Genomic DNA, 26,382 nt, shown 5'->3' with positions numbered 1-26,382 from the left:
TGAGATGCTTTAGAAGCCACGTTAATGGTAGGGACAGCATCTACTTTGAGAGGCAACTTCTTGCTGAAGCCCTCCTTCCATTGTTGATAGTCGTGGAAGTTCTCAGGGTTGAAATGTGCCCCGCAGATTGACAAATAGACACCCAATTCGCCTGCCACCTTCTCACAAATGTATCCCAATTTATACGATGTTTTTTCATTCACCGTGTGACGCTGACCCGAGGGCGTTGTGGGATTGTTTCTGAAGTTAGAGCTGATTTGGAGAAAACCGGTAGTTTGAAGGCATGTACAGCAGAAAGAGTATCTGGTTAACATGGCGATGGACTGATTCACTGACTAAAAGTCTCGTCAAAGAGATAGCATTTCTTTTGTGAGATAGCAAAATAGAAGTTCTACAATCAAGACAGGATAACCAAATTGCTTCAGAAGATAATAAACCATGTTTTTTGTTACTTTCTAGTATGTCAATCGAGTAGCTAGCTAGCTAACTAACCAGCTAGCTTTGTAGCCATGGATTGTGCACCTGACATTGTTTAGCTAGCTAAGTAGCTGGTGGATGTTTTCCTTTTGAAACCAACATTCACCTCCACAAATACTGTTTACATTGATATCCATACTGAATGAAGCAGTTAAGTGACCTCATAGGCACCCTTAACTTTTTCAGTTAATTTAAGGGGGAAATTCACCTTTACATGTTTTGTGTGACTGACTTAAAGTTAAGGAAACTTTAAGCGAAAAGATAAGGGGAAAATTAAGGGGTTTTATGCAACCGGCCCAGACACTCAAGTATGTAGCTGGTATCACTCAACCTAGTGTGATGAACATTTTTATGTTGGTGCTTTTCTATCTATCAATTTCTATGTTTGTGCTATTCTAAAACAAATTTCTGTGTTCATGCACTGTGTTCATGCAAGAGACTGACTGAACAAATCCTCACTATCAGTAGCTGCAATTTGGCAGTACGCCCAGACCTTTGTTTTGAGAACGAAAGATATCTCAGTTTCAAGGTTTCAGCTTAGAGAGAAGAAGCCTCGTGAGGTATTGGTCTGTCACATGTTATGAACCAGTATTGGTCGGTCACATGAATGAAACAAAACGGTAATGATGAACTAATTATGCTAAATCATGCAAATATAACTTGTCTGTGTATAGCAGTATATAAGACAACTGCTGACACTGTCCCAGCAGAGCTTCTGACAGACGTTCACTATGGTGCATTAAGTTTGTTGGAACCTCTCCAGCGCGCTGACAATAAACAATGATTCATTTAAGATTAACTTTGAGTGCCCCGTGTAAGAATTTCCACGACAATTTGGCATCACAAACTTTATGATTGATTGTGCTTTCCAGTGGGGGTCTGCGAGGAACACCGTGGTGCATTTTATGAAGGGACATTCCCATCTGACCAAAACACGATGAGACCTGCCCAGATCAGACCCTTTCTGTGAGCTGCCCAGGAGGAGACACATCATCGGCGAATAATTGAGGGACGGCAACTGATTTCAGTAAGTCAATTTCAAAGAATGTCTTTATTTTATTTTATATGTTAAACCAACTAAACTAAACATAAAGATGTAGAAGAGGGTACCACAAGCCTTAAGTTATAGCATGAAGTGCTATTCTATATGTATGGGAAGCAGCAAGACTATAGAGTCTATAGAGACCACAGCATTTATGACTATTTAAACTATTGATAGTATGGATGCTGAGGGACTGCAGATGCTGAAGGACTATAGATGCTGTGGGGACCATAGATGCTATAACTGTAGGGACTATGGATGCTATTGGGACTACTGATGCTTAGGGACTACAGATGCTCAGGGACTATAGATATTGTAAAGACTATGGCGACTGTAGAGAGTATAGAGGAACCGCAGAAGATACATATGATGTGGAAGAAGGCTAGAGCTAGTCTTAGAGAGAAGACTAGAGTGAGGGCAAGTAACGGTACCATGCCCCGCTGACAGCTGTCTGTAGGCATTTATAAGAGAAATGTCTACGTGGTCTACAGCCACTGGTAGAGAATAGCATAAGGTGCACTCTGTGATATTTTTTATGTATAGTGAAGATACATATGGTGCATAGGAGGTAACGACAGAGAATAGTTGAAGATGCACATGGGGTAATAAGGGAGATAACCGAGTGAGTTTGGATGTGAAAGTTGTGTGTGGTTGTGTAAGTGTGGAAAGGACGTGTTAAGCTGATTGAAATTTGGATAAGCTGATTGATTGAAATTAGGGTGTTAGGCTGATTGGAATTTGGATAATAAGATGATTGATTGAAATTTTGATGTTAAGCTGCTTGAAATTTGGATAACAAGATTGAAATGTGGATATTAAGCTGACTGTACAGAGTGAGTGAGAGCTGTCAGGGGACTAGCTCCAGTGTGAAAGAGGATTACTGAGTGCGTGAAAGAATGGATACCCCAACCAGTTCTGTGTGAGCTGAGATCTATTACATTTACATTTACATTTTAGTCATTTAGCAGACGCTCTTATCCAGAGCGACTTACATGAGCAATTAGGGTTAAGTGCCTTGCTCAAGGGCACATCTGCAGATTTTTCACCTAGTCAGCTCGGGGATTAGAACCAGCGACCTTTCGGTTACTGGCACAACGCTCTTAACCACTAAGCTACCTGCCACCCCATCTATAACGTTATCTAGGGGTTCTGTCCACCACCGCCCATCGATCTACATGTAGTGAGCACTGACAGGAGAAGCCATTGAAAGATATGTTTACCTCTCGGGCTGCTGCGTTGTGATTGTTGTTGCGGTGTGGAGGTGAAAACCTAAAGATTTATAACGTTATAAAGGGATTCTGTATGGAGATATGAAAGGAGAAAGTACTATTTCTGAATATGCTGTTAAATAGAACACTAGTGAATATTGGTGTAGAGGAGGAATTTGTGATGTAGCACAAATGTATAATGGGTTACTAGAGTTAAAGTAACATAATAGTTGTATAATGGGTTACTAGGGATCTGATTAAGTAACAACAGAAATAATAATAATATACAACTTGCACACCCACACGTAGACATACGTAAGTGGTGTAAAAAGTATTCTGTTCAGAATGGTCACTTTATGGATCATTTGATGAAAATGAGGTTAAAGCATTGTACGGGACTTGATTTACCCCTACTCAATAAAACTATACACGCTTATGAGATTTCCTCCACCCTGGTAATACATTTTGAAATAAGCCCATACCCTGTTAAATAGAACCAATGATTTTCTTTATTCACCTACTCAACCATTTCACGTGCTAGGTAGAGACTTATTATGGACAGAGCATTCCATTTACAGAGGACTGATAGACAGTGCAACCCAGTTAATACATATTGATCCCTCCAAAGCATTACATATGAATCTTGAAATAATAGACATTTAATAAATGTTGAAGCAGAAAGTGAATATCCAACAGAGATTGGTAATAAAAATGTAAAGTAACTTTTTGAAGTTATACTAAAATGAAAACAATGCCTTCCAATATGGAGAAAGTTATCATGTTTGTTTTGTTTTGTTTTAAACCTTGAAATAGGGGGAAAAGCAGAATGTTGTTTGAGAGTGATCCATGTGTTTAAGCAGTAGTGATTGAGGTCTTCCTATATGGAAGGAAGTCCAAGTTGAGGGAAACAGATATGGAGACTAGTGAAAGTAACAAAGTGAATGGTAATTGGCTTTCAGATAGCAATCCAATAATGCAATATCTTAGTAATTTGAAGAAGTAAGACAGAGGCATTGAGCATTGCGACTTAAATTAGAGGCCGCTCACTCTTCAAGGCCTGGTCCACTGCTCTCGTGTTTAAGCGATCTGGTGTTTGGGTTAAGAGATAAGCTTCCTGTGGAACAATAGATAGCCGCCAGTACACACTGAACTCAAACAGGCTGTAAGAGAGACAGTGGGAAATTTGGGACAGAGGTGAATAATTGAATAAGACACATTTTTGACAATTTATTTCTCAATTCTATAGTTTGGGTAGCACCAGGGATTTAAGAGGGGCTCTGGGATTGTTTACTTTAGAATGTGCCTAATTCAGCTTTAAGGGACACCGTATCATCTGTTGTGTCTGAAGTATAAATGTGTCTGAAGTATAATTATGTATACGCATGGGTTTATTAAGACTCCCTGCTCAAGATGCAGTAAACTCAATTCTGTTTATTTTCTTTCTTCCAGGACTGATGAACGTCCGCTACCAAGTTTTCTTTACACGTTTATCAATTATTCGCTCTCTCTCTCCCGCTACTCTCTCCTCTTCCATCCTATCATCTCTTCCCTCTGCTCAATCATTCTACCTCCAATCTCCTGATTCTGCCTCCTCAACCCTCCTCTCCTCCCTTTCTGCATCATTTGACTCCCTGTGTCCCCTATCCTCCCGGCCGGCTCGGTCCTCCCCTCCTGCTCTGTGGCTTGACGACTCATTGCGAGCTCACAGAACAGGGTTCCGGGCAGCCAAACGGAAATGGAGGAAAACTAGACTCCCTGCAGACCTGGCATCTTTTCACTCCCTCCTCTCTACATTTTCTTCATCTGTTTCTGCTGCTAAAGCCACTTTCTACCACTCTAAATTCCAAGCATCTGCCTCTAACCCTAGGAAGCTCTTTGCCACCTTCTCCTCCCTGCTGAATCCTCCTCCGCCACACTCCTCCCTCTCTGTGGATGACTTCGTCAACCATTTTGAAAAGAAGGTTGACGACATCCAATCCTCGTTTGTTAAGTCAAATGACACTGCTGGTCCTGCTCACACTGCCCTACCCTATGCTTTGACTTCTTTCTCCCCTCTCTCTCCAGATGAAATCTTGCGACTTGTGACGGCCGGCCACCCAACAACCTGCCCGCTTGACCCTATCCCCTCCTCTCTTCTCCAGACCATCTCCGGTGACCTTCTCCCTTACCTCACCTCGCTCATCAACTCATCCTTGACCGCTGGCTATGTCCCTTCCGTCTTCAAGAGAGCGAGAGTTGCACCCCTTCTCAAAAAACCAACACTCGATCCCTCTGATGTCAACAACTACAGACCAGTATCCCTTCTTTCTTTTCTCTCCAAAACTCTTGAGCGTGCCGTCTCTAGCCAACTCTCTTGCTATCTTTCTCAGAATGACCTTCTTGATCCAAACCAGTCAGGTTTCAAGACCGGTTATTCAACTGAGACTGCTCTTCTCTGTGTCACGGAGGCTCTCCGCACTGCTAAAGCTAACTCTCTCTCCTCTGCTCTTGTCCTTCTAGACCTGTCTGCTGCCTTTGATACTGTGAACCATCAGATCCTCCTCTCCACCCTCTCCGAGTTGGGCATCTCCGGCGCGGCTCACTCTTGGATTGCGTCCTACCTGACCGGTCGCTCCTACCAAGTGGCGTGGCGAGAATCTGTCTCCGCACCACGTGCTCTCACCACTGGTGTCCCCCAGGGCTCAGTTCTAGGCCCTCTCCTATTCTCGCTATACACCAAGTTATTGGCTCTGTCATATCCTCACATGGCCTCTCCTATCATTGCTATGCAGACAACACACAACTAATCTTCTCCTTTCCCCCTTCTGATAACCAGGTGGCGAATCGCATCTCTGCATGTCTGGCAGACATATCAGTGTGGATGACGAATCACCACCTCAAGCTGAACCTCGGCAAGACGGAGCTGCTCTTCCTCCCGGGGAAGGACTGCCCGTTCCATGATCTTGCCATCACGGTTGACAACTCTGTTGTGTCCTCCTCCCAGAGTGCGAAGAGCCTTGGCGTGACCCTAGACAACACCCTGTCGTTCTCTGCTAACATCAAGGCGGTGACCCGATCCTGTAGGTTCATGCTCTACAACATTCGGAGAGTACGACCCTGCCTTACACAGGAAGCGGTACAGGTCCTAATCCAGGCACTTGTCATCTCCCGTCTGGATTACTGCAACTCGCTGTTGGCTGGGCTCCCTGCCTGTGCCATTAAACCCCTACAACTCATCCAGAATGCCGCAGCCCGTCTGGTGTTCAACCTTCCCAAGTTCTATCATGTCACCCCGCTCCTCCGCACACTCCACTGGCTTCCAGTTGAAGCTCGCATCTGCTACAAGACCATGGTGCTTGCCTACGGAGCTGTGAGGGGAATGGCACCTCTGTACCTTCAGGCTCTGATCAGTCCCTACACCCAAACGAGGGCATTGCGTTCATCCACCTCTGGCCTGCTGGCCCCCCTACCTCTGCGGAAGCACAGTTCCCACTCAGCCCAGTCAAAACTGTTCGCTGCTCTGGTACCCCAATGGTGGAACAAGCTCCCTCACGACGCTAGGACAGCGGAGTCACTTACCACCTTCCGGAGACACTTGAAACCCCACCTCGTTAAGGAATACCTGGGATAGGATAAAGTAATCCTTCTACCCCCCTTACCCCACACCAAAAAAAAAAAAAAAAAAAAAAACATATTGTAAAGTGGTTATCCCACTGGCTATAAGGTGAATGCACCAATTTGTAAGTCGCTCTGGATAAGAGCGTCTGCTAAATGACGTAAATGTAAATGTAATAACCAGAGCTGGACTAGGCACCGGTGGAGCGGACTGCTCTGGCACTGGAGTGAAGCATCTGACCGGAGCAGGACTAGGCACCAGTGGAGCGGACTGCTCTGGCACTGGAGTGGAGCAGATAACCGGAGCTAGAGGCTCTGGACTGCAGACCGTCGCAGTAGGCTCCGGGCCTTGGACCATCACTGGAGTCTTCGGGTCATGGATCATCACATGAGGCTTCGTGCCATTGATCATCACTGGAGGCTTCGTGCCATGGATCATCACTGGAGACTTCGGGCCATGGATCGTCACTGGAGGCTTCGTGCCATGGATCATCACTGGATGCTTCGGGCCATGGATCATCACTGGAGGCTTCGTGCCATTGCGGGGCGCTGGCACAGGATGCACTGGGCTGTGGACACGCACCACTGGTTTGATGCGAGGAGCAGGCACGGGCCATACCAGACTGGAGACACGCACCACTGGTTTGGTGCGAGGAGCAAGGAACGGGCGCACCGGGCTGGAGACACGCACCACTGGTTTGGTGCGAGGAGCAGGCATGGGCCGTACCAGGCTGGGGACATGCACCACTGGTTTGGTGCGAGGAGCAGGTACGGGCCATACCGGACTGGAGACACGCACCACTGGTTTGGTGCGAGGAGCAGGTACACGGCGCACCGGGCTTGGGAGACACGCACCACTGGTTTGGTGCGAGGAGCAGGTACGGGCCGCACCGGACTGGAGACACGCACCACTGGTTTGGTGCGAGGAGCAGGTACAGGCCGTACCGGTCTGTGAAGGCGCACTGACGGCACAGTGCGTAAAGCCGGCGCATAGCCTGGTGCCTGCACGGTCACGCGCTCCTCAAAGCGAGTGCGGGGAGTTGGCTCTGCTAAACCTGGCTCCGCCAGCCTCTGCTCTAAGGACCGAGCTCTCTGCTGCTGGAAGGTTAATTCCTCTCTCATCCTCCTGTTGCCTGGCCAGCGCCTCTCTCCGTGCATCCACTGACTCCTTCTCCCTGTGGGCCTCCTGCAGCGCCTCCTTCTGAAGGGAGAGCTCCTGCTCCCTCTTAACTAACAGCTCCCGTAAGGCGATGGTCTCCTCTCTCAGAGTACTGAGCTGCAGGTCTTGGAGGGCATCTATCATAGCGGCTTCTTCTATAGCTATCTCCCTCTCCAAAATCAGCCCTTCCAGGGCCTCCTGCTGCTCCGCCAACCTCCCCGTGTGCCCCCCCCAAAAAATGTTTTATTGGGGCTGCCTCTCGGGCTTCCTTCGCGGTCTTGAACTACGATGTCGCCGTTGATCCTTTCCTGCCTGGGCTTTTTCCTTCACCCAGGGTCCCTTACCGGCCAATATCTCCTCCCATGTCCAGAATGTTTTCCCCACCTGTGTCCAGCATGTCTGCTCCTCCTGGCCATGCTGCTTGGTCCGTTGGTGGTGGGATCTTCTGTCATGTTCGTTGTGTAAAGGATCGGACCAAGGTGCAGCGTGGTGTGCGTACATAGTCGTTTATTTTAATAAACACTGACAAAATAACAAAATCCAACAGAACGTGAAGTTCAAGAGGCTAAACATCAAACAAGCCAAACAGAAACAAGATCCCACAACTAAGGTAGGCAACATGGCTGCCTAAGTATGATCCCCAATCAGAGACAACGACCGACAGCTGCCTCTGATTGGGAACCATACCCGGCCAACATAAAAATATATAAATTAGATTTCACACCCTGACTAACCCAACTAGAGATCTCAATGTCAGGGCGTGACACACTACGCATGCATGTTTTTTTTTACCACAACCCGACAATCAATTATTACTGTTGGAATGAATATCACTGAATGACCAAAATATTTGAATAAAGTAGGCTAATGCCATTGAAGGAATATATCATATTGTTGCTTACTGAAACTCCCAAAGTCATTCAACCGTTTTAAATACTTTAAAGCAATAGCTGTGTGTGGTCAACTATAATTTCAGCACCGTTATAATTGGGACAACGTTATCGCGCTGCTTTGAGACAAGCGTGGGGACACATCTTGATAAATCAATCAATGTCAGCTTTTTGTTTTCACAGAATCTCCGTTTGGATATTTGGTTACAATTAGGCTGGTAAAATGTTAGCCAAATTGAGGTGTGTTCATGATGATAATCTTTAGTTTAGTTTGCTGATCTAACATTGTTATCAGAACATATATAACAGGTGGATTATTTTGCCCTTCACTCGTGTAGTAGCTTAGGCTATATCCCGACTAAAAGCCCTTGACTTGTCTGATAATCAATCAATGTGATTTTGTTTCACTGAATCTCTGTTTGGTTATTTGATTTCTGTCTGGGCAAATGAGTGGAGGTTGCAGCTCATCTATTCTTGTACTAATATCTGATCAGACACATTTAGTATGCTATAATGTAGCATAAATTAACTGTATTCTTTTTGCTATTCTCGAAAACCCTGTGGAGGTTATGAAATATGAAAAGGAGACATAATTTTGAAAATACATTGCTCTTATTTTCTGTGCATATCGTGAAAGAAGATAGTCCCAATTTAACACCCTACGCCTGCTCCCTACTAGGCATATAATCTACCTCATAGAAGTGTAAGGGTTGGTGTGAGGTGTGACCCAGGTGCGGTGCAGGATAGACAGTAGGCAGTAGGCAGAGATGGTGAAACAAGGATCTTTACTGGTGGTCCCAAACCCCCCGACGAACGGCCCTAGCTGTTCACCTCGGCGCCTCCGAGTGGAGGCGACGGAATGTTGTTATCAGCCCTGGGTCCAGAATGTCCCTCCTGGGCACACAAGACCGCTCCTCCGGCCCATAACCCTCCCAGTCCACCAGAAATTGGAGACCCCTCCCCACCCGCCGGCAGTCCAGGATCCGGTCAACAGTAAAAGCTGACTGCCCTCCGACGAGGCGTGGCGGGGGAACAGGACCAGGAGGGGGAGCCAGGGGACAGGTGGCGACGGGCTTGAGGAGGGACACATGGAACGTGGGATGCACCCGCATGGTGGGGGGGAGTTGCAGGCGGACCACTCTGAAAGGCCAGACAAACCGGGAAAACAGCTTCCTGGACTCCACGCGGAGGGGAAGATCCCGCGTGGAGAGCCACACCCTCTGTCCCGGGCAAAAAACCAGGGCTGGGCAACACCTGCGGTTGGCCTGATGTTGAGACCTGACCGAGGCCCGATTAAGCGCCGCCCGTACCTGCCTCCAGGTGTGGCGACAGCGACTGAGGTGGGCCTGGACCGACGGGACCACCGCCTCCTCCTGTTGCTCGGGGAATAGGGGGGGTTGGTACCAGTATTGGCACTGGAAGGGAGACAGGCCGGTGGACGAGCAGAGAAGGGTGTTGTGGGCGTACTCCGCCCACGCCAGTCGCTGATTCCACGTAGCTGGAGGCGTAGCACCTCAGCACCCCCTCCAGATCCTGGTTGACACGCTCCGTCTGCACGTTCGACTGGGGATGGAAGCTGGAAGACAAGCTGACGGAGGCATCGAGGCAGGTGGCGAACGCCTTCCAGAACCTGGAGGCGAACTGAGGACCCCGATCCGACACCACATCTTGGGGAAGGCCGTGGACCCGGAAAACATGCTGCACCACCAACTTAGCTGTCTCCCGGGCCGACGGGAGTTTGAGAAGGGGAATGAAGTGGGCAGTCCACAACAACCAGGATGACTGTGTATCCATTAGAGGGGTGTAGGGTGGAAATGGAATCCAGCGAGATGTGGGACCAGGGGCGCTTGGGGATAGGCAGGGGTCGGAGCAGCCCTGCCACGGGCTGAAGTGAGCTCTTTGTGCGCGCGCACACCGTGCAAGCCGCAACGAAGGCGCACGTATCCCCCTCAGCTGATCGCCACCAGAACCTCCTACGCAGGAACTCCAACGTCCTGCGCCCCTCAGATGGCTTGTGAGGTCGTACACGTGCGCCCACTGAAGCAGTCGTGAGCGCGCAGCCTTGGGTACATAAATCCTCCCCGATGGACCTCCGCCCAGATCGGGCTCCCATCGTAGAGCTGCTCTGACCAGCCTATCAATTCCCAACGAAATTGGGGCAGCAATCAGGGCGTTGTGGACAATGGGGTCGTCCCTCTCCACCATGTCCACGGGGTTGAACTGCCGGGAGAGCGCGTCAGGCTTGGTGTTCTTCGACCCCGGACGGTATGAGACCGGAACATGGTGAAGAACAACGCCCACCTGGCCTGGCGCGTGTTGAGCATCTTGGCCCCCTGAATGTAGGCTAAGTTCTTATGGTCAGTCCATATGACGAACGGATGGGCGGCCCCCTCTAGCCAATGCCTCCACTACCCCAGGGTGAGCTTGACCGGTAGCAACTTACGGTTCCCCACGTTGTAAATTCGCTACACCGGGGACAGCCGATGGGAGAAAAACGCTCAGGGGTGAGTCTTACCGTCCGTGAGGAACCACTGGGACAGGATTGCTCCCACCGCAACGTCTGAAGCATCCTCCTCCATAATGAACGGCAGGGACGGATCAGAATGCCCTAGGACCGGGGCCGATGTAAAGCAGCGCTTAAGCGCATCAAATGCGTTCCCCACTTCCGGGGTCCAGGCGAAGAAGCGCACGCTCGTCTGGGTGAGGGCTGTCAGGGGAGCGGCTAGGGAGCAAAAATTGCGAATAAATCACCTATAGAAATTTGCAAACCCTAAAAACCATTGTAGTTGCTTGAGGGATGAGGGCTGGGGCCAATCCAGTACCAGGCTGACCTTGGCTGGGTCCATCCGTAGTCCCCCTGCGTGACGATGAACCCCAGGAAGGAGACTGTCTCTGTGTGGAACATGCACTTCTCCGCCTTGACGTAGAGCTGGTGACAGAGAAGGCGTTGGAGGACCTGCCGAACGTGCTGCTGGTGTTCACTCATGTCCTTTGAAAATATTAGGATGTCATCCATATGCACGAAGATGCTGTAGTCGAGGAGGTCCCGGAGCACGTCATTGACCAATGCCTGGAACACCGCAGGCGCGTTGGCTAGACCGAACGGCATGACTTGGTATTCATAATGCCCACTTGGTGTGTTAAAAGCCGTCTTCCACTCGTCCCCCTCTCGAATCCTCACCAGGTTGTAGGCATTTCGTAAATACAGCTTGGTGAAGACCCAGGCTCCTGCAACGACTCAAATGCTGTCGTGATCAGGGGGAGTGGGTAGCGGTTCTTAACCGTGATGTCGTTGAGCGCCCGGTAATCAATGCACGGCCGCTGCCCACCGCCCTTTTTCCCCACGAAGAAGAAGCCTGCGCCCGCGGTTGAGGTAGAGGGAAGGATGTGACCCTCGACGAGTGCCTCATCGACATACTCCCTCATGGCCAGCGTCTCCGGCCAGGACTAGGAAAACAATCGCCCTCGTGTTGGCATGTCGCCCGCCAGGAGATCGATAGGGCAGTCGTATGGCCTGTGAGTTGTTTTCTCTTACTAAACAGCTCCCCCAGATCCCAATACTCCCGGGGAACGCCTGCCAGGTCAGGGCCGGTGACGGAGTCTGTAGCCGCCGTCCTCCCGGTGGCAACCGCCGCTAGAGCGGTAGGCTTTTCGGAGTGCGGGACCTGGGGAAGACGTGAGGACTAGTAGGTGGTCTGGGATGGTGGTTTGGGCTGATGAGTGGTCGGTGGAGCCGTGGACCAGTCTTTCCGGGGTTTGTGGGCGACCAGCCAGGGGTGCCGAGGACAAGGGGACACTCCGGAGAGTCCACAATGAAAAACTGAATATCCTCCCATAGCCCCCCTGCCACCCAGACACGCACGGGGACAGTGCGCCCGGTGATGAAGCCCGACCCCAACTGCCGGCCGTCCAGGCCCATGACCGGAACCGGCTCAGAGAGGATGAGTAACGGAACGCTCCACCCTTAGGCCAGCCCCGCGTCCATCAGGTTTCCCGTGGCCCCCGAATCCACCAGTGCATGTGCCCGACGCGCAGCGTGGGTCCACTGAACCCTGACGGGGAGAAAAGTCTGGGAGTCTCTTGGGTTGGGGTTTTGGTTCCGGCTCGCTAGTATTGGGAGGGGTGCTAGCGAGCACTGGTGGATTCGGGGGCCACGGCTCGCTAGCACCCCTCCCAACACTAGCGAGCCCTCCCGTTTCCCGGGTTCTCCGGGCATGAGTTGCAGTGGTAACCTGCTTGGTCGCAGTACAGGCAACGTCCCTGGCACAGACGTCTCTGCCTCTCCACACTGGGTGAGGAATTCCCTGCAGCCCTCTGTACGTCCGTCGTACCTCTCCGGAGGTGGTAGGCGGGGTTCCCGTGATGTCGCAGGCAAGCCTGGAGACGCCACTACCGTGGCTTCCGCTCCGCCGGCTGCTGGGGCTAGTCAGGTGTCCACCCGTCTCTGCATGGCAATCGTCAGCTGGCAGAGATTCTCATTGATCTGCTGCAGGCTGTGTTTGTGCTGGTTCAGCATAGCTCCCTGCGTTGCCAATGCGCTGCGATACGGTGCTGCCTCCGCTGTGTCCATATTGGCTCTGTTTTCTGTAAGGGTTTGTGTGAGGTGTGACCCAGGTGCGGTGCAGGATAGACAGTAGGCAGTAGACAGAGATGGTGAAACAAGGATCTTTATTGGTGGTCCCAAAACCAGGATACAAAATAACGGAGCAAATTGGTCTCCAAAAACAGGCTGACAGCAAACATACGAAATACTAACTATGACTGAAAACAACAATGAAACAGGGAGAACACTTCTCAAGTACCTGTACATATGTCTCGCGATCAGACACTGATTAGTACTGTTTGGCATCGAGAACTAGCAGAGAAAACAGAGCAAGGGAACACAGGGAAGTGAGGGCATAAATACACAGGTGAACAAGTAGACACAGGTGACACCAATAAGATAATGATTAGTCCAGACTGTGAGTGAGGAGGTGCCTAAGGTTGTTGAAGGATGACACCTAGTAGGTCGCTCCGGAACTGCGACCCACCCCTGTAACAATAAGTGATTTCAGAGGTTTAAAAAGGAACAGAAAGGAACAATATAAACCAGTACTTTTTTGGGGATCGAACCAGTTCAGATCTTTATTTTGCTGGTCGGAACAGTGTAACGGAACAAAAAATTATAATTATAATAGTTCTGTTCATAACTAAACGATTGGAAAATAATTTTGGTTCCAACCCCTGGACTGTAGGTCATTACAGGTCTTTGGTTTCAGGCCAGAACCTGTATGGTCAACATGCTGCAGGGCGCTTAGTGGCTCCCTGCCCTCCTCCAGAGCCCAGAGGTCAACCAGATCAATGCTGTCATGTGACCTCCCCTCCTTGACCCCTGAAGCACCTCACTTCACTAGCCCATACAGTGGCTTGCGAAAGTATTCACCCCCCTTGGCATTTTTCCTATTTTGTTGCCTTACAACCTGGAATTAAAATTGATTTTTTGGGGGTTTGTATCATTTGATTTACACAACATGCCTACCACTTTGAAGATGAAACAAACAAGAAATAAGACAAAAAAACTGAAAACTTGAGCGTGTATAACTATTCACCCTCCCAAAGTCAATACTTTGTAGAGCCACCTTTTGCAGCAATTACAGCTGCAAGTCTCTTGGGGTATGTCTCTATAAGCTTGGCACATCTAGCCACTGGGATTTTTGCCCATTCTTCAAGGCAAAACTGCTCCAGCTCCTTCAAGTTGGATGGGTTCTGCTGGTGTACAGCAATCTTTAAGTCATACCACAGATTCTCAATTGGATTGAGGTCTGGGCTTTGACTATGCCGTTCCAAGACATTTAAATGTTTCCCCTTAAACCACTCAAGTGTTGCTTTCGCAGTATGCTTAGGGTCATTGTCCTGCTGGAAGGTGAACCTCCGTCCCAGTCTCAAATGTCTGGAAGACTGAAACAGGTTTCCCTCAAGAATTTCCCATCCCTCATTCCTTCAATTCTGATTGATTGATTTTTCTCTTTAAGCAATGGCTTTTTTCTGGCCACTCAATCGTAAAGCCCAGCTCTGTGGAGTGTACGGCTTAAAAGTGTCCTATGGACAGATACTCCAATCTCCGCTGTGGAGCTTTGCAGGTCCTTCAGGGTTATCTTTGGTCTCTTTGTTGCCTCTCTGATTAATGCCCTCCTTGCCTGGTCCGTGAGTTTTGGTGGGCGGCCCTCTCTTGGCAGGTTTGTTGTGGTGCCATATTCTTTCCATTTTTTAATGGCGCTCCGTGGGATGTTCAAAGTTTCAGATATTTTTTTATAACCCAACCCTGATCTGTACTTCTCCACAACTTTGTCCCAGACCTGTTTGGAGAGCTCATTGGTCTTCATGGTGCCGCTTGCTTGTTGGTGCCCATTGCTTAGTGGTGTTGCAGACTCTGGGGCTTTTCAGAACAGGTGTATATATACTGAGATCATGTGACAGATCATGTGACACTTAGATTGCACACAGGTGGACTTTATTTAACTAGTTATGTGACTTCTGAAGGTAATTGGTTGCACCAGATCTTATTTAGGGTCTTCATAGCAAAGGGGGTGAACACATATGCACGCAGCACTTTTCCGTTATTTATTCTTTAGAATTATTTGAAACAAGTTATTTTTTTCATTTCACTTCACCAATTTTGACTATTTTGTGTATGTCCATTACATGAAATCCAAATAAAAATCCATTTAAATTACAGGTTGTAATGCAATAAAATAGGAAAAACGGCAAGGGGGATGAATACTTTGCAAGGCACTGTATCTTTGGCATCAAGGCCCAGCCACACCCCATAAGGAGCTCTGCCTGGTACAGTACTACAGGTGCAAACCTACAGTCGTGGTCAAAAGTTTTGAGAATGACACAAATATAAATTTTCACAAAAGTCTGCTGCCTCAGTTTTTATGTTGGCAATTTGCATATACTCCAGAATGTTATGAAGAGTGATCAGATGAATTGCAATTCCATGAAAATGAACTTAATCCCCCAAAAACATTTCCACTGCATTTCAGCCCTGCCACAAAAGGACCAGCTGACATCATGTCAGTGATTATCTCATTAATACAGGTGAGAGTGTTGACGAGGACAAGGCTGAAGATCACTCTGTCATGCTGATTGAGTTAGAATAACAGACTGGAAGCTTTAAAAGGAGGGTCGTGCTTGAAATCACTGTTCTTCCTCTGTTAACCATGGTTACCTGCAAGGAAACACGTGCCGTCATCATTGCTTTGCACAAAAAGGGCTTCACAGGCAAGGATATTGCTGCTAGTAAGATTGCACCTAAATCAACAATTTATCGGATCATCAAGAACTTCAAGGAGAGAGGTTCAATTGTTGTGAAGAAGGCTTCAGGGTGCCCAAGAAAGTCCAGCAAGCGCCAGGACCGTCTCCTAAAGTTGATTCAGCTGTGTAAAGACATCAGGGATAAAATTGTAGACCTGCACAAGACTGGGAAGGGCTACAGGACAATAGGCAAGCAGCTTGGTGAGAAGGCAACAACTGTTGGCGCAATTATTAGAAAATGGAAGAAGTTCAAGATGACGGTCAATCACCCTCGGTCTGGGGCTCCATGCAAGATCTCACCTCGTGGGGCATCAATGATTACATTTTACATTTTAGTCATTTAGCAGACGCTCTTATCCAGAGCGACTTACAGGAGCAATTAGGGTTAAGTGCCTTGCTCAAGGGCACATTTACGTCATTTAGCAGACGCTCTTATCCAGAGCGACTACAAATTGGTGCATTCACCCTATAGCCAGTGGGATAACCACTTTACAATTATACTTATTTATTTTTTTGGGGGGTAGAAGGATTACTTTATCCTATCCCAGGTGTTCCTTAAAGAGGTGGGGTTTCAAATGTCTCCGGAAGGTGGTGAGTGAGGGAGCTGTCCTGGCGTCGTGAGGGAGCTTGTTCCACCATTGGGGTGCCAGAGCAGCGAACAGCTTTGACTGGGCTGAGCGGGAACTATGCTTCCGCAGAGGAAGGGGAGCCAGCAGGCCAGAGGTGGATGAACGCAATGCCCTCGCCTGGGTGTAGGGACTGATCAGAGCCTGAAGGTACGGAGGTGCCGTTCCCCTCACTGCTCCATAGGCAAGCACCATGGTCTTGTAACGGATGCGAGCTTCAACTGGAAGCCAGTGGAGTGTGCGGAGGAGGGGGGTGACGTGAGAGAACTTGGGAAGGTTGAACACCAGACGGGCTGCGGCATTCTGGATGAGTTGTAGGGGTTTAATGGCACAGGCAGGGAGCCCAGCCAACAGCGAGTTGCAGTAATCCAGACGGGAGATGACAAGTGCCTGGATTAGGACCTGTGCCGCTTCCTGTGTAAGGCAGGGTCGTACTCTCCGAATGTTGTAGAGCATGAACCTGCAGGATCGGGTCACCGCCTTGATGTTGGCGGAGAACGACAGGGTGTTGTCCAGGGTCACGCCAAGGCTCTTCGCACTCTGGGAGGAGGACACAACGGAGTTGTCAACCGTGATGGCGAGATCATGGAACGGGCAGTCCTTCCCCGGGAGGAAGAGCAGCTCCGTCTTGCCAGGGTTCAGCTTGAGGTGGTGATCCGTCATCCATACTGATATGTCGGCCAGACATGCAGAGATGCGATTCGCCACCTGGTTATCAGAAGGGGGAAAGGAGAAGATTAGTTGTGTATCGTCAGCGTAGCAATGATAGGAGAGGCCATGTGAGGATATGACAGAGCCAAGTGACTTGGTGTATAGGGAGAAAAGGAGAGGGCCTAGAACTGAGCCCTGGGGGACACCAGTGGTGAGAGCACGTGGTGCGGAGACAGCTTCTCGCCACGCCACTTGGTAGGAGCGACCGGTCAGGTAGGACGCAATCCAGGAGTGAGCCGCGCCGGAGATGCCCAGCTCGGAGAGGGTGGAGAGGAGGATCTGATGGTTCACTGTATCAAAGGCAGCAGACAGGTCTAGAAGGACAAGAGCAGAGGAGAGAGAGTTAGCTTTAGCAGTGCGGAGAGCCTCCGTGACACAGAGAAGAGCAGTCTCAGTTGAATGACCAGTCCTGAAACCTGACTGGTTTGGATCAAGAAGGTCATTCTGAGAGAGATAGCAAGAGAGTTGGCTAAAGACGGCACGCTCAATAGTTTTGGAAAGAAAAGAAAGAAGGGATACTGGTCTGTAGTTGTTGACATCAGTGGGATCGAGTGTTGTTTTTTTGAGAAGGGGTGCAACTCTCGCTCTCTTGAAGACGGAAGGGACATGGCCAGCGGTCAAGGATGAGTTGATCAGCGAGGTGAGGTAGGGGAGATGGTCACCGGAGATGGTCTGGAGAAGAGAAGAGGGGATGAGGTCAAGCGGGCAGGTTGTTGGGCGGCCTGCAGTCACTAGTCGCAAGATTTTATCTGGAGAGAGAGGGGAGAAAGAAGTCAAAGCATAGGGTAGGGCAGTGTGAGCAGGACCAGCGGTGTCATTAGACTTAACAAACGAGGATCGGATGTCGTCAACCTTCTTTTCAAAGTGGTTGACAAAGTCATCCACAGAGAGGGGGGGGGGATTCAGCAGTGAGGAGAATGTGGCAAAGAGCTTCCTAGGGTTAGAGGCAGATGCTTGGAATTCAGAGTGGTAGAAAGTGGCCTTAGCAGCAGAAACAGATGAAGAAAATGTAGAGAGGAGGGAGTGAAAAGATGCCAGGTCGGCAGGGAGTTTAGTTTTCTTCCATTTCCGCTCAGCTGCCCGGAGCTCTGTTCTGTGAGCTCGCAATGAGTCATCAAGCCACAGAGCTGGAGGGGAGGACCGAGCCGGCCGGGAGGATAGGGGACACAGGGAGTCAAAGGATGCAGAAAGGGGAGGAGAGGAGGGTTGAGGAGGCAGAATCAGGAGATTGGAGGGAGAAGGATTGAGCAGAGGGAAGAGATGATAGGATGGAAGAGGAGAGAGTAGTGGGAGAGAGAGAGCGAAGGTTGCGGCGGCGCGTTACCATCTGTGTAGGGGCAGAGTGAGTAGTGTTGGAGGAGAGCGAGAGAGAAAAGGATACAAAGTAGTGGTCGGAGACATGGAGGGGAGTTGCAGTGAGATTAGTAGAAGAGCAACATCTAGTAAAGATGAAGTCAAGCGTATTGCCTGCCTTGTGAGTGGGGGATGGTGAGAGGGTGAGGTCAAAAGAGGAGAGGAGTGGAAAGAAGGAGGCAGAGAGAAATGAGTCAAATGTAGACGTGGGGAGGTTGAAATCCCCCAAGACTGTGAAGGGTGAGCCATCCTCAGGAAAGGAACTTATCAAGGCGTCAAGCTCATTGATGAACTCTCCAAGGGAACCTGGAGGGCGATAGATGACAAGGATATTAAGCTTAAATGGGCTAGTGACTGTGACAGCGTGGAATTCAAATGAGGAGATAGACAGATGGGTTAGGGGGAAAAATTGAGAATGACCACTTGGGAGAGATGAGGATTCCTGTGCCACCACCCCTCTGACCAGATGCTCTCGGGGTATGCGAGAACACATGGTCAGACGAGGAGAGAGCAGTAGGAGTAGCAGTGTTTTCAGTGGTAATCCATGTTTCCGTCAGTGCCAGGAAGTCGAGGGACTGGAGGGTGGCATAGGCTGGGATGAAGTCAGCCTTGTTGGCGGCAGAACGGCAGTTCCAGAGGCTGCCTGAGACCTGGAACTCCAGGTGTGTGGTGCGTGCAGGGACCACCAGGTTAGAGAGGCAGCAGCCACGCGGTGTGAGGCGTTTGTGTAGCCTGTGCGGAGAGGAGAGAACAGGGATAGGCAGAGGCATAGTTGACAGGCTGCAGCAGATGGCTACAATAATGCAGAGGAGATCGGGATGAAATGAACTAAACATCAGGGAAAGGAGAGAGCAGGCCTCCCTCACCAAAAAAATATATATATATAACTCTCCCAACTTCCACCTCAGAAACTATAATTGTTTCACTGAACCACCCGAGTAAAACTCTCCCAACTTCCACTTTAGAAATTAGAATTGTTGTAAACTACAGCAGACTGTTATCAGTAGCTGTAATTAAGTACAGCAGCTACCAACCACCTAACGTTAATGCCTCGGATGAGGTTAGAAAAACAGCTGAATGGTAGCAGCTAGCTGGCTCAATCACAGGTACTCTTAAGCATGAAATAACATTGGAAACAATTAACCATAGTTGCAAAAAGTTACCAGTAGCTACCCGCTAGCTAGCTAGCTTTGTTGGTCCAAGTAGTGGGTAGGCTAGCCTCGTGCTTCGCCGGAGTCCGCCGAATACAGTCCTTACCTACAATAATTACCTACAATAACCTTCAATAACTACCTGAGTAAGCTACCTATAATACCAAACTACAATACCTACCTACAATCTAAATACATGGTTTAAGCTTAACTCAACACCATATAAGAAGCCAAGCTTACCTTTCATAACGCAGCAACGATTAAACGTTGGGTAGCTAGCACAAAGATATTGTATTTAGCTACCACAGCCTGCTGGTAGTGTTGGCTGGCTAGCAATGGCTACTTTGTTGACTTTGTTTGAAAAACGGCGTCGCTGCGAACGAATGTAGCTGCCTAAAAGGATATTGTTTTTAGTTGCAACCGTTGCTAATAGCAACTCGCCAGCTAATCCAGGAGGTGAGTTAGCTAGCTAGCTTCGTGCTACATCCGGCACCGCCGAATACAAAAGTAACCTACAATAACTACACAACAGCTACCCACAACAGCCCACGATGCCTACCTATACTACTTAATAATATACAGCCCACGATGCCTACCTATAGTACCTAACTACAATCTAAATACATAGTTTAAGCCTTACTCGACAAAGCCCAAGCTATGTATGAAGCCAAACTGGCAGACTGCAATCAGTAGCCGAAATTAAGTACAGCAGCTACCAACCACCTAACGTTAATGATAATGAGGTTAGAAAAACAGCTGAAGGTGGCAGCTAGCTGGCTCAATTACAGGTACTCTTAAGCGTGAAATAACATTGGAAACAGCTAACCACAGTTGCTAAAAGTTACCGGTAGCTACCCGCTAGCTAGCTAGCTTTGTTGGTCCAAGTAGTGGGTAGGCTAGCCTCGTGCTTCGCCGGAGTCCGCCGAATACAGTCCTTACCTACAATAATTACCTACAATAACCTTCAATAACTACCTGAGTAAACTACCTATAATACCTAACTACAATACCTACCTACAATCTAAATACATGGTTTAATGATTTAATGATCATGAGGAAGGTGAGGGATCAGCCCAGAACTACACGGCAGGACCTGGTCAATGACCTGAAGAGAGCTGGGACACAGTCTCAAAGAAAACTATTAGTAACACACTACGCCGTCACAAATTAAAATCCTGCAGCGCACGCAAGGTCCCCCTGCTCAAGCCAGCGCATGTCCAGGCCCGTCTGAAGTTTGCCAATGACCATCTGGATGATCCAGAGGAGGAATGGGAGAAGGTCATGTGGTCTGATGAGACAAAAATATAGCTTTTTGGTCCAAACTCCACTCGCCGTGTTTGGAGGAAGAAGAAGGATGAGTACAACCCCAAGAACACCATCCCAACCGTGAAGCATGGAGGTGGAAACATCATTCTTTGGGGATGCTTTTCTGCAAAGGAGACAGGACGACTGCACCGTATTGAGGGGAGGATGGATGGGGCCATGTATCGTGAGATCTTGGCCAATAACCTCCTTCCCTCAGTAAGAGCATTGAAGATGGGTCGTGACTGGGTCTTCCAGCATGACAACGACCCGACACACACAGCCAGGGCAACTAAGGAGTGGCTCCGTAAGAAGCATCTCAAGGTCCTGGAGTGGCCTAGCCAGTCTCCAGACCTGGTCCCAATAGAAAATCTTTGGAGGGAGCTGAAAGTCCGTATTGCCCAGCGACAGCCCCGAAACCTGAAGGATCTGGAGAAGGTCTCTGCTAATAGTAGAGAGAATGATTTATTTCAGCTTTTATTTCTTTCCTCACATTCCCAGTGGGTCAGAAGTTTACATACACTCAATTGGTATTTGGTAGCATTGCCTTTAAATTGTTTAACTTGGGTCAAACATTTTGGGTAGCCTTCCACAAGCTTCCCACAATAAATTGGGTGAATTTTGGCCCATTCCTCCTGACAGAGCTGGTGTAACTGAGTCAGGTTTGTAGGCCTCCTTGCTCGCACACTCTTTTTCAGTTCTGCCCACACATTTTCTATAGGATTGAGGTCAGGGCTTTGTGATGGCCACTCCAATACCTTGACTTTGTTGTCCTTAAGCCATTTTGCCACAACTTTGGAAGTATGCTTGGGGTCATTGTCCATTTGGAAGACCCATTTGGGACCAAGCTTTAACTTCCTGACTGATGTCTTGAGATGTTGCTTCAATATATCCACATAATCTTCCTTCCTCATGATGCCATCTATTTTGTGAAGTGCACCAGTCCCTCCTGCAGCAAAGCACCCCCACAGCATGATGCTGCCACCCCAATGCTTCACGGTTGGGATGGTGTTCTTCAGCTTGCAAGCGTTCCCCTTTTTCCTCCAAACATAACGATGGTCATTATGGCCAAACAGTTCTATTTTTGTTTCATCAGACCAGAGGACTTTTCTCCAAAAAGTACGATCTTTGTCCCCATGTGCAGTTGCAAACCGCAGTCTGGCTTTTTTATGGCGGTTTTAGAGAAAAGGCTTCTTCCTTGCTGAGCGGCCTTTCAGGTTATGTTGATATAGGTCTCGTTTTACTGTGGATATAGATACTTTTGTATCTGTTTCCTCCAGCATCTTCACAAGGTCCTTTGCTGTTTTTCTGGAATTGATTTGCACTTTTTGCACCAATGTACGTTCATTTCTAGGAGACAGAATGAGTCTCCTTCCTGAGCGGTATGACGGCTGTGTGGTCCCATGGTGTTTATACTTGCGTACAATTTTTTGTACAGATGAACATGGTACCTTCAGGCGTTTGGAAATTGCTCCCAAGAATGAACCAGACTTGTGGAGGTCTACAATTTATTTTCTGAGGTCTCGGCTGATTTTCTTTTTGATTTTCCCATGATGTCAAGCAAAGATGCACTGAGTTTGAAAGTAGGCCCTGAAATACATCCACAGGTACACCTCCAATTGACTCAAATTATGTCAATTAGCGTATCAGAAGCTTCTAAAGCCATGACCTAATTTTCTGGAATTTTCCAAGCTGTTTAAAAGCACAGTCAACATAGTGTATGGAAACTTCTGACCCACTGGAATTGTGATACAGTGAATTATAAGTGAAATAATCTGTCTGTAAACAATTGTTGGAAAAATGACTTGTGTCATGCACTAACCGACTTGCCAAAACTATAGTTTGTTAAAAAGAAATTTCTGGAGTGGTTGAAAAACAAGTTTTAATGACTCCAACCTAAGTGTATGTAAACTTCCGACTTCAACTGTATGTGTTACATATTTATTTTTATTCAGATTTTTTAGGGGGTGCTGCAGCAGCTTCAGCACCCCTGCTTCCCGTGGGTATGCCCAGGGCATCAAGATCTAAGTTGTATTTTATTGCAGGAAAATGGATAGGTCAGGTGTCTGCCTGCAGTGGCCTGTTGTTAGCCCTGTGACAGACAATGTTATCTGCCTTAATCTGGCCTCTACTACTGTGGACCATCATCTCCAGCCAACCAATCCTGTCCTGTCTGCATCTTGTCTTCACCCTGCAGCCCTGTTGCCTTTTCTCAGTTCCCTGCTGGCTGAGAGGACATCGTAGGAATATAATTACTACAACCGGAATTCCCATTTAAGTCAGATACCTGACAATGAAAGAATGAGCGATAACCATTAAAACAAGACCACAACAGTCAAAGTGAATTGTCTGATCACATTAAAAGCTTGTCCTCAACTTTATCCCCTGTTCCACAACAACACAATGTGAAACTGATCGACTGAAGCAATTGAGCCTCACAGTTGCATAAGTGAAAATTGGCCTCTTAACTGTTTTTCACAAAACGCTCTAAAGAAAACCTGTTTTGAAACACTTTGAAATGTTCGGTCTCACACTAAGCCTGGAAAATTAATCTTCTGTGACTGGAAGTCCTTGATAAACGTATTTTAGATTTGTCTTTTCAGACCAAAACCGTTTGTTAATGTGGCTCCAAGCTGTCTAACCTCTTTCTCTATGATTGTCATAGTAAAGCCTGTTTTATGAAACCCACTAATGTCACTTTTAAACTGTTGGTCATACATCAAAATCAATCAACAATAATGGAGAGGATATAGTTGAGTAAAAATGCTATACAATGTCCTGTGGACACTGTTGCCCTTAATGTCTGAACATGTCATGTTTGTGGCTTGTCATTACTGTCCCCTAACAAGTAGGCATTCATCCCACCACTTGACCTCAAGGAGAAACTGCTTTGTTCTCACTCAACATCAACCCAGATCCTGCCCTGCCATTGGCCCCCATGGGTTCGGCCAGCCAGATCCTCCCCTGCCATTGGCCCCCATGGGTTCCCTCCCATGTTACAGAATCTGTTAATAATTTACAGGACGCACAAAAGTAAAACACCAAAGCAAGAATGCAAAGCTATGAAACCATGGTACTCCAGTTCTTTGATGGAGCAGATATGGGCATTTGATTTCACAAGCATTCCACTATTGAGTTATAAAAGGCACATTACATTTAATAATTCAAAACTGTTATTTGATGTCGAAGTGTGGATCATGCAAGCTCAAAGGACAGCTCTGATCGATAGAAGTGTAAAAGTCAAACGTTTATAGGCCGCAGTTCGCTTGTGGTGGCCAACCGTTTCACACGCACACAATAACCAGACCTCAATACTGGGCTCTTCTTCCATGGCCTGTTCGACATACTGCAGCCCATTGAGCCAAGTGGGGAAGAAGTGGCTATGATGGAATATATATACAGTGCCTTCGGAAAGTATTCAGACCCCTTGACTTTTTCCACATTTTGTTAGGTTACAGCCTTATTCTAAAATTGACAAAATTGTTTTTTCCCTCTTCAATCTATACACAATACCCCATAATTACAAAGCAAAAAGAGGTTTTTATAAATGTTTGCTATTCTTTTTTCTTTTTTTTATGGAAATATGACATTTACATAAGTATTAAGACCCTTTACTCAGTACTTTGTTGAAGCACCTTTGACAGCGATTACAGCCTCAAGCATTTTTGGGTATGACACTACAAGCTTGGCACACCTGTATTTGGGGAGTTTCCCCCATTCTTCTCTGCATATCCTCTCAAGCTCTGTCAGGTTGGATGGGGAGCGTTGCTGCACAGCTATTTTCAGGTCTCTCCAGAGATGTTCGATCGGGTTCAAGTCTGGGCTCTGGCTGGGCCACTCAAGGACATTCAGAGACTTGTCCCGAAGCCACTACTGCATTGTCTTGGCAGTGTGCTTAGGGTTGTTGTCCTGTTGGATAGTGAACCTTCGCCCAGTCTGAGGTCCTGAGCGCTCTGGAGCAGGTTTTCATTAAGGATCTCTCTATACTTTGCTTCGTTCATCTTTGCCTTGATCCTGACTAGTCTCCCAGTCCCTGACACTGAAAAACATCCCCACAGCATGATGCTGCCACCACCATGCTTCACCGTAGGGATGGTGCCAGGTTTCCTCCAGACGTGACGCTTGGCATTCAGGACATAGAGTTCAATCTTGGTTTCAGACTAGAGAATCTTGTTTCTCATGGTCTGAGAGTCTTTAGGTGCCTTTTGGCAAACTCCAAGCGGGCTGTCATGTGCCTTTTATTGAAGAGTGGCTTCCGTCTTTCCACTCTACCATAAAGGCCTGATTGGTGGAGAGCTGCAGAGATGGTTGTCCTTCTGGAAGGTTCTCCCATCTCCACAGAGGAACTCTAGAGCTCTGTCAGTGACCATCAGGTTCTTGGTCACCTCCCTGACCAAGGCCCTTCTCCCCCGATTGCTCAGTTTGGCCAGCTCTAGGAAGAGTCTTGGTGGTTCCAAACTTCTTCCATTTAAGAATGATGGAGGCCACTGTGTTCCTGTGTTCTTGCTTCAGAAATGTTTTGGTACCCTTCCCCAGATCTGTGTCTCAACACAATCCTGTCTCGGAGCACTATGGACAATTCCTTCGACCTCATGGCTTGGTTTTTCCTCTGACATGCACTGTCAAATGTGGGACCTTATATAAACAGGTGTGTGCCTTTCCAAATAATGTCCAATCAATTGAATTTACCCCAGGTGGACTCCAATCAAGTTGTAGAAACATCTCAAGGATGATAAATGGAAACAGGATGCACCTAAGCTCAATTTCTAGTCTCATAGCAAAAGTAAATAAGGTATTTATGTTTTTTATTTTTAATATTAGCAAGAATGTCTAAAAACCTGTTTTTCGCTTTGTCATTATTGGGTATTGTGTGTAGATTACTGAGGATTTGTATTTATTTAATCCATTTTAAAATAAGGCTGTAACGTAACAAAATGTGGGAGAAGTCAAGGGGTCTGAATACTTTCCGAAGGCACTGTATATATATATACTGAGTATTCAAAACATTGTCTCAAGGCTTAAAAATCCTTATTTAACCTGTCTCCTCCCCTTCATCTACACTGATTGAAGTGGATTTAACAAGTGACATCAATAAGGGATCATAGCTTTCACCTGGAATGACCTGGTCAGTCTATGTCATGGAAAGAGCAGGTGTTCCTAATGCTTTGTACACTCAGTGTATATGTTGAAAGAAGTGCATGTACAGTAACAGTCCATCCTTTTTAGAAAGTCAAACGATTAGTTCTGTGTAAAATCCTTCTTGAAAATCTGTATAATCTTTTCTGGTCTCCTTCATATGGTGCAACGGGTCTGAGCAGCAATGTGGCTAATAGCAAGATCCTTATCATTCAGTCAACAGAACTGTCTCTCCATCTAATGAACTCAGTCGGTTCCATTACCTGTCTTAGCAGCATGCGCTCAGCTAATGGCCAGAAGAACCAGCTACTGTATTATCTGTCTACACAACACGTCCTCCTCTCCTAAGAGCCATATATCTGACCGGCTTAACCACTGATACACAACACAATATGTCCAGTAGAAGCATGGCTCTGTGGAACACTCAAACATACTGT

Source organism: Coregonus clupeaformis, chromosome 13 (genome assembly GCF_020615455.1).
Source record: "Coregonus clupeaformis isolate EN_2021a chromosome 13, ASM2061545v1, whole genome shotgun sequence".
Lineage (NCBI taxonomy): Eukaryota > Metazoa > Chordata > Actinopteri > Salmoniformes > Salmonidae > Coregonus > Coregonus clupeaformis.
This window is presented reverse-complemented; position numbering follows the sequence as displayed.